This window comes from Poecilia reticulata, linkage group LG12 (assembly GCF_000633615.1).
Source record: "Poecilia reticulata strain Guanapo linkage group LG12, Guppy_female_1.0+MT, whole genome shotgun sequence".
Classification (NCBI taxonomy): Eukaryota; Metazoa; Chordata; class Actinopteri; order Cyprinodontiformes; family Poeciliidae; genus Poecilia; species Poecilia reticulata.
The window spans coordinates 11,469,603-11,478,436 of NC_024342.1; the positions used below are offsets into that span (position 1 = coordinate 11,469,603).

Here is an 8,834-nt window from a genome sequence, read left to right on the forward strand (position 1 = left end):
GTTAAAGTTTTCACTATTTTCTCACCATTACCACCTGTAGAATAAAGAAAGCATATTATATTTATGTAGGTTCTTTATTATAACACTGATAGGAAAAACACAAAACAGTGGCAAACCTTCCAAGAATAACTTACTCCAAGAATAAAGCAACTACTCATCCTGGAACTCACAAAATAACTGGAGGACCCACCTGCTGCGGTAAGTTAGCATTCATGATCCAATAAGAAACTGAAAAAAACAGGCAATCATGGAAGAGTCCCAAGACTTCTTAAAACAGTTTTTATAAAGATGTTATTTGTGAAATGCACAATTAATACTTTTTTTTCAACTTCAGTCACCTAAGATATGGATCTAAAGAGCTCCTACAGAACCGCCACTTCCATCTTGGCAGCATCTCTACTGAAAAGCCCAATTTAGCTGGCCTTGTAAATGGACTTCTAGGTCTTGACCATTTTCCAGTTGTGGCTTCCTCTTTCCGTTTTGGAATGGTTGCTTATAAAGTACTCTGCAAGATGTTTAAAGCATGAAATATTGTTTTGAACCCCGGCCTTGCTTTAAACTTYTCCACAGCTGTATTCTTGACCTGCTGTGTGCTTTGGTCTTCATGAGGTTGCTTTTTCATTAATGTTCTTTGACAAACCTTTGAAACGTTCACAGATCATATTTAGAGATTCAGTTGACCTATTAGGTGAGTTCTGAAGGTTTTTCATTTAGGGGCATCATATGCAAAGAAGGCTATGATTSACTGATTTAGTCATAAGATTCATGGTCCACATAGACATTAAAAACCTGATACATAATTTWAAAAAAAGGCTTGCATACCAGTGTTTCCAAAAAGATGGCTGGTAAATGTTGTATTTTACATTTGTAAAAAAAAAAGTTGATACACATGTTTTTTCTCCACTTTTTTATGATTTACTCTGTCATGGCATTGAATCACAATGAATTACTTGAAATTAGTGACATGAGTACTTTTACAATGCACTGTAAATCTTTTTAAAATAAAGCAAAGAGTTTCAAATGAGTTTGGCCATTATTCCTACTATGATGTTTTATTATCTGAGGGAGTTGAAAAKAAATCTCTTCACCCCTCCCCCCATGCACCAGACCATAGTAATAACCTTTAAACCTGCTTTAATCTCACTGCTAAAGGGAAGCTGATCTCTGAGCTGAACCTTTTTACTGCCATGGTTCACTGAGGTCATCTGAGCTATATGAGAACTCAGGATTATGAATGATTTCAATACAACCCATGGTTGTGCAAATGCTGACTGCTCATCTTCCAACATACCCTTTTTTAAATTTATTTATTTATTTATTTTTTTTTTACATAAAACAATTTTTGACACCATTGACTGTCCCATTTTTTCCCGTCTCTCACACAGACACTTCTCRTCTCCTACTTTCCCATAAACAAAAGTACCAAAGTATTAAACCACAAGCTACACTGATTAGGACCAGATGACGAGCTGGGTTCCGAAATATCTCCTTCTAAAAACCTATGAAATAAAATGCAGGGTACTAAATCACGTCGACGTGACAACCAGTCATCAGTCATAATGTGGGAGGAAGCTAAAGATCAGAACTGATGTTGAACTGAAATAATCWCGGGGAGTAAATCACATTMCCAGACTGGATGCAACTGGAGTCAATTGCGTGACTCGTGGTTTGGCCTTGAAAAACAGGGAGGTCATATCATCAACTGATCTTTGTTTCATGCGATATGTAATCTGTGCTGATAAATCACACAACATCAATCTTTCCAGGGAGTCTTAACGACCCACTCCCACAAATACTGGGGGGATGTCCCAGCAGTTGCTCTACTGCATGAATTTAGACTTGACTTTTGAATTGATATGTTGTTGACATTTCTAATGTCTTGTTATTTCTTTCATTCCCACAACAGATTAGGATAGGTGATTGCAATATGCATCATGGTGGATTTAGAAGCAATTTGTCCACAAGGCAATCCAAAGGGCAAAAAAAAAAAAGAGAAAACGAAATCAAGACATAAAAAACTAAAGTACTGCGTTTAGAATCTTAATGAACATTTAATCTTCAACCTCATATTTTAATCATTCATCACTAACATTTTGTTAGACAGGAAAATTTGTAGTACTTGATAATATTTCACTTCTAATTTCAAGAAACCAAAAGTTTGTCCAGATGTTAGATTTTCAGAGAATCACTATAAAGCTGAGGATTATGAAAACTAAATGTTTCCTCAACTTGTTTAGCTCTGGTCCTCTGAATTGCAAATCTAACCTTTTATAAACAGGGATGGATTGCAGTGGTTTCGAGTTGATCAGGACTCTGRAGTAGTATTTTGGATGTGCTGAAATTACCTGTTTTMTTTTTGTCTGTTTTTTGTCTGTTAATGGGCGAGTAGAGACACCAWTACAGTAATTAATCTATGCACTAATTTTTGGGAGTAGTGTAGGRGATGATCTCAATTTTTGGCATTTTTGGACCAGAAACAAGATATTGTGTTTGYTATCCATGAAGCAGGAGAAAGTTCTGATTGAAAATATATACAAGACACCCTGGGACTGTAATTGACTGTGGTCAATCRAACTTTAACCCYTGTGGCTCTGAGAGAGCGCTAAAATGCACCGAGTGAGAACATTCAGGGTAGCGTTGTTAGCATACATACGTTGAAAGACGTTCTAGTGCTCTGTTGTATAATTATGGGRAATAATATSGATAACGCCTGCAGATAACTAGTCACAMCAGATTTTAATTCGAGAGTTTAGAGAAAAAAGGTTTAAGTCCAACTGTCTGTCCCGTTTTAATATTTCAAATTCATCCACCGTGTCTATTACATAACAACCTATTGAAATGCATTGAAATTTGAGGATGTAATATGACAAAAGTTGAGCAGCGCAATGGGTATCAGTAAGTTCGCAAGGTACTGTACATAATTAAAAATACTCCACATTTATTCAACAATTGGGCTTCAAAGATTATATGACAACAAACAGTGCATCCTGCTCTGACACTTTAKCTGCAATACAGTCTGAAAACCTGGACAGATCCCACACCAGCCTGACTAAYTCAACAAACAAAACAATGTTTGCCTCAACCAAACAAAAATGTCTCAGACATGAAGCTACAGCCACACACAGAAATTTTCCGGACATCTTCAGCCGTCTGCGACAWAAGAATTTATCGAATGTATGCGTGCAACCTGTTTTATCAAAAAAAAAAAATGCAGCAACAGCTGTTTGCTTAATTTTATGAAACAAGGACAGAAGGTGGGTATGGAGGTAAGTCARTCAAGCACTAGGCAGAAGTTTGTAAAAGTACTTAGTGAAAATGAGAGCTCTATTTYATGCGTTTGCACGAAATCAATCCACTTACTGTAACGTAAAGTGCCCTCCACACTTATTGGCACACCTAATAAACATATGCAAGTCTCAATGTTTTCTCTGAGATGACTAAATGATGACCTAATAGGAGAAAATRTTTCAAAGTTTTAGCAGGGGTGCCAATAAGTGTGGAACGAGTGATTTTTGTATAAACAAATAATGAATACGTTATTCTCCCTTCAATTTATATGCACCTCCACCAAGAGGTGAGGTGACGGGGAGTTGGGAACCCCAAGTCTGGCTTGGTACCTCTCTCTCATCTCTCTCATCTTCAGCCGTGTTAAGGTAATGGTACCTCTCTCAAGAAGAGAGGTACCATGGAGGCTGCTGCTCATGTGATTCACTACTGACCTCTCTGCTTGAAAAGCTTGTGGCTACTCTAATGTCTGGGGCTGCAGTGGTCTCTGTGAGCCAAGAGTCTTGGAGTCCAAGTGCTGCAAAGTCACTGTAGCATCTTCACAACTCCAGRTGACAAACTAGCACACACATACCTAAGTCGATACATCGCTTCAAAGAAATCAACAAAACTGACTTTTTGTGAAATTTAATGAGGTTTAAGTGATTGTTTTTTTCAGTTGACATGTTATTTGTGGTCAGTAATATAATTATGTACTCAGTTCATTTTTCATAGCTATKTTTAAATTCGTGGATTAAATTAGTTGTCTCCAAACTTTCAAAGACTTAACTTTAGTAAGACATTTTTAATTTTCTTTTTTCATTAGCAGGRCTAGTAATGAATTGAAGTGGGGCTCCACCATGGATTACTGCATTAATCACTCAAGCCATGATCAACTACAATGAATGATAACAGAATCCTAAAATAGCTTCGCTCTTAACTACAAATCACCTCCAAACGTAATTTACGTTTATTTGGTAATGGGCTGAAAACATTTATCTCAAAATAACTTGCATTGCATGTCCATCCAGAAAGGTACGTTCATATTGTTTTGTTGTTGTCAGGCAATCAGCAGCAGCATGCCAGCAGTCAAAATTCCCACAGATTTTAGGAATGTTCTTAGGAGTGTGGCATTAAGAAAACTGGGTTTTACAGCAGAATGGGACATCTGAGTCCTCAAAACTAAACCATCCAATCCAGCAGAGCTTACTCTGTTAAACTGGAAAACGTATTTGGCTTTGAAGGTGCCTAAAAAAACCTATCTTTAGATCAGTTTTTACAATATGCATGCTTCTTTTGGGAAGTTTTCCACAAGTACACTTCATTTGGCSAGGTTTGAACTASYTACCGGACAAACTCCTACCTCCATGGCATCTTCAAATAACTTTACACTTTTTAGTCAGTATTTTTGTGAGTAAATTGTTAATATTTTTTCCTTTAAATATGTAGTTCAACTTAAGSGTGACTTATTTGTTTACATAGTTCCTTGTGGTTCTCTTCCTTTTTGAGAGAGTTGTGTTTATCCTGGGCCAATAATTCAATATGGGGGGAAAAAAACTATAAAAGGGAAGAGAATAAAGGAAAAAGGTCCTATCAGCTCGCCATCAGTTCAGTTCGGTTTTCATTTGAAGGTAGAAAAAAAACAGCAATCAACAACAACTCAAATTCAATAATTAATTCAAATCAGTTTACTGGTAAACATTAACACAATACATGCTCTAAAAAGCTAAACAAGCAGTTCAGAAATCATATGGGGCTTTAAATGCAATATTTCTTATGAAATCTCATTAATTTAACTGCTCAGAAATATTCAAAAATGCTACTTCCGGTTACCATGCAAATCACAACATGAGTCAAAAKTAAAATCCAAAATGAATTAGGCATCATAGCTGAATGAAATAAAACACATTTTCAAATTAATTTCTGTACAAAAGATTTTTTCATTCGAGTTCCATGGTCATGGTAGCAACGTTGAAACAAAGGACTTTAAACAACTAAATTAAATCAAAAACTGGTGAAAGCGAGAAAAAGAAAATACAAATGTATCATTGTCAAATGTATMATTGTGTTGTAACGTATTCTGAAGAGCAACAGACAGTCAATTCTGCTTTTAAAGCCAAGTCTACGTTCATCAGGCACAGMAGGAGCCAAACGAACAACAGCACCCTCTTRTCCGCTGACTAAATCATTCTTCCACCAAAGAGTGACGGTCAATGCGGGAAGRGTTTATTGATCATGTGACATTTCTTTGTTTCTAATGTATTTTAGTACTATGCTATTTTTTCTTCTGTTTTTTTGTTTTGTTTTGTTTTTGCTCACAGTGATAAGAGAAGCAACAGGGTTAAATATTCTCACCATGTTTGTCTAAAACGTTTATTGGATTTTCAAAAATATATTTCAAAGTAACATGTGGTTATTGATCTAACATTGTAAGATTTCTTAGTTTAGATGGGTCTAATRAAAATGTTTTCAGTATTTGAACAGCCAGTCCTTCATTTGAGCCAATCAAAAATTGTAGATTTAATCTTCTACCTTATTGATTGTGCATCCCATGTTGAGGTAAATCTCACWGTGACAATTTACTGAAGTTAAAGCCRGTGATGATCCCAAAGCAGGTGTATCTTAATACACTAATGGGCAGGTGGCATTTGTCAAAGTCACAATTGCATCAGTGTCAGGGYYTAAGGTTACCTGAACCATTGCATTCTACTTGAGATGATCATTTTTATTCACTGCACCTGTCAGTGGTTCTCATTTTGCAGCTGATCAGTTTAGATGTGCAGTGATGAGAAGAAAAGTGTAACATCTGTAATGTCAGTTTTCCATCACAAACTTTTGAGCAGAACACATCAACATGTCAGTTTCCAGCATGGGGTTTCATCAAATAGGCAGTCTGTCAAGGGATTTGCAGAAAAATATTGACGCATAAATCTAAGGAACACATTCTGACAACATCCCAGTCTATCATCTGGTGCCACCTTTACACAGTTCTCATGCACAGATGGTGTTCAGTTGAATGTGAATGAATAACAAACCTCATGGCAAACCTTGTTTTTTGTGTGGAAAATAGAGGGTGGAACAGCAGACCTAACTCTACAACTCTGCCCAGAGTATGTTTTCACTGCGTGTCTGAGTGGATGCCAAGTCTTTAGCAAAAATGTCAAAGGCTGAAAGAATTTTTTTCAGAAACTAAAMGTACCTGCCTGGACGTTATTGACATGATAATGGTAGAAGCCTGAAACATACCAGTAAATTCACAAAGGACTCACTGAATTAAGTACTTATCAAATCCAAGCTCTTGATCTTATTCAGCATCATCGGGGTGACTTAAAATGGACTCGACGTGCAGGAAACCAACAAACATGTCAGCGGTATTGGTTGGATGCACTAGTYTAGTTTAAAAAGCTTTGTTCATACAAGTAGAAACATCAGAAAATGAACAGAAAATATCAATATGTGTGTAGTTAATYTAAACATAAGTTTTTACTTAGTTACTGAAATAAGGGAACTTATCAATAATATTCCAATTCATTGAAAATGTACAGCGTTTGAACTGTGGCTTTATGCGTTTGTCAAACTTTTTAAATTGTGAATTGTAGCTCATATGTTATGTTTAGACATGATTTGCTGATCCACATGCAGAATCGTTTAGAAAATATTTAAAGAAGTATTTACTTACAATAGGTGCGAAGAAAATGTGCCCAAAGAAGGAACTCTTGGTGTTCTAGGTTCTCCTTTGTCTGAAGAGAAGAGGAGGATTAACCTGGGCTCATGGTATTGTAGCAAGAATTACTGAATTTATTGAAGAGAGCAGCTTACGGGTCTGAAGGCGAAAGGCCGTCCTGGACGGAGGAATGTAGATCCTGATAGTGGCGTGCAGATGGAGGTCCTTATCCAGAGGTGATTTGTGTTGAAGGTTGAATGGATGAGTCCTGAGATGCAGAGAAGGAGCAGATGTTTGGAGAGCTTGCTGACAGATAACTGTCTTTCAAGGAGGGTCCAGCGCTCAGAGGCTGATCAAAGGAATCAATTATCTGAACGGTTTATTCATTGTTTTTTCCACAATAACACTTTAATTAGATGCRTTACAACATTTAATTTCCCTTTGGGATCAATAGGATTCTTGAATTGAATTATTCAACCAACWGCACTGAAGGAATGGGGTAAGCTGGACCAGAGGTGGGTCATAGCAAAATAGGGACATTCATCACTTGACACGACCAAAGAAAAAAAAAAAAAACCATAATCATGAGGTACTGAGCTGGTTGTGCTGCAGCTCCTTATGTCGCCAGCAGAGTGATGAGGGAAATTGCAGACAGGTGTGTGGTCTGCAGCAGGCTGTGCGCCCTACAACAAAGATCCTCTGTTCAGGGWGAAGACTCACTAACACGAACAAAAAAAATAATATAAAAATCTACACCTCTGCATCATGACATCACATTTTCCTTTCCTGGAGATATCAAGGCTTTTTCTTTCATCTTTATTGTTTGTCTTCTTTCTATTAAGTAAGCAACAAATTGCCTGTGTATCAAGGCTTACAGAACCATTTTACAATGGTTTTTATTTATTTTATTTTCTTTTCATTATAACGTAGTAAATCATGAGAAAACCTGACTTCAAATTCAAAACCAAGTCAGTCCCGTTCATTTAACTCACAGGTCCAGTTCAATTCAGTAATGATGCAAACAACCAGATTGAGTTTCACTTTGAAACAGTTCTCATTTCCAACTAAGCATGGAACAGCAGGCTACAGTGAAAATGATTGCCCCCCCCCCACACTTTTAACAGGAAGAAACCTTCGAATGACAGAAGCTCAGAAAAAGTGTCCTTCTGTCTCATCCTGCTGGGAGTTGAGAGAGCAGCAAGCAGAGAGGAAAACACTGATGCAGTTACCTATAAATACCTGCTGGAGAAAATATAAAATAAAACTGTGTTGCKTGTAGGCACTGGCCTKTTTCCAGGATTAAGATACTCCAAGCTGCTGAAATATAGTATCAAAACACATAAAATCTTCTGCCATACTGTTCCCATAGTTTAAAACTGTTCTCATTAGAAACAGCAGCTTCCTCTGCCCATACTAAGTCCTCCTTCTCCTATTGTGTCACACTTGATGTCAGCTGGCCCTAAATAAAGTGACAATGCTTTTCCTTGCTTGAAGGAAAAAGCACATACACAATGGCAGCTTTTTTGTCTCTAAATTAGGACAATTATGGTGTGAAATCACTTATACTCTTCAGTAATGAACAAAAGCAGATATATCATTCATCTACTTTATGTTTGTGTAAAGTACATTCATACCATAAAAGCATTTTTTTTATTAACAATGATTTTGAAAAGTGTTTCTTCTGCCTGAATTTTTGTCTTTTAAATATGAGAAAATGTACATAACTTTGTCCTGTCCAGTSACTTTATTTATTTAATATTTAATAAGATGACTTGACCAATTAGTACTCGAGCATTGACTGGTCAGAGTACATTTTTACTCTTCCTTGAGTAATGTCTTCTTATTTTACTTTTTCTTGAGTAAAATATTCGGAAGTAGTGCTACTTCTACTTCAGTAAAATTTGTG

At 36.6% G+C, this 8,834-nt stretch overlaps 1 long non-coding RNA gene across 1 annotated transcript in view; it reads right to left on the reverse strand.

Annotated features, from left to right (window-relative positions):
* The window catches only part of LOC103473536 (uncharacterized), an 83,200-nt gene extending 75,749 nt beyond the window's left edge, over window positions 1-7,451 (reverse strand). The window contains exons 1-2 of the long non-coding RNA XR_535038.2: window positions 7,084-7,451; window positions 6,944-7,004 (exon numbers count right to left, since the gene is read on the reverse strand). This is a non-coding gene — a long non-coding RNA (uncharacterized LOC103473536). The remainder of the gene's footprint in view (window positions 1-6,943; window positions 7,005-7,083) is intronic.
* Window positions 7,452-8,834: the final 1,383 nt, after the last annotated feature.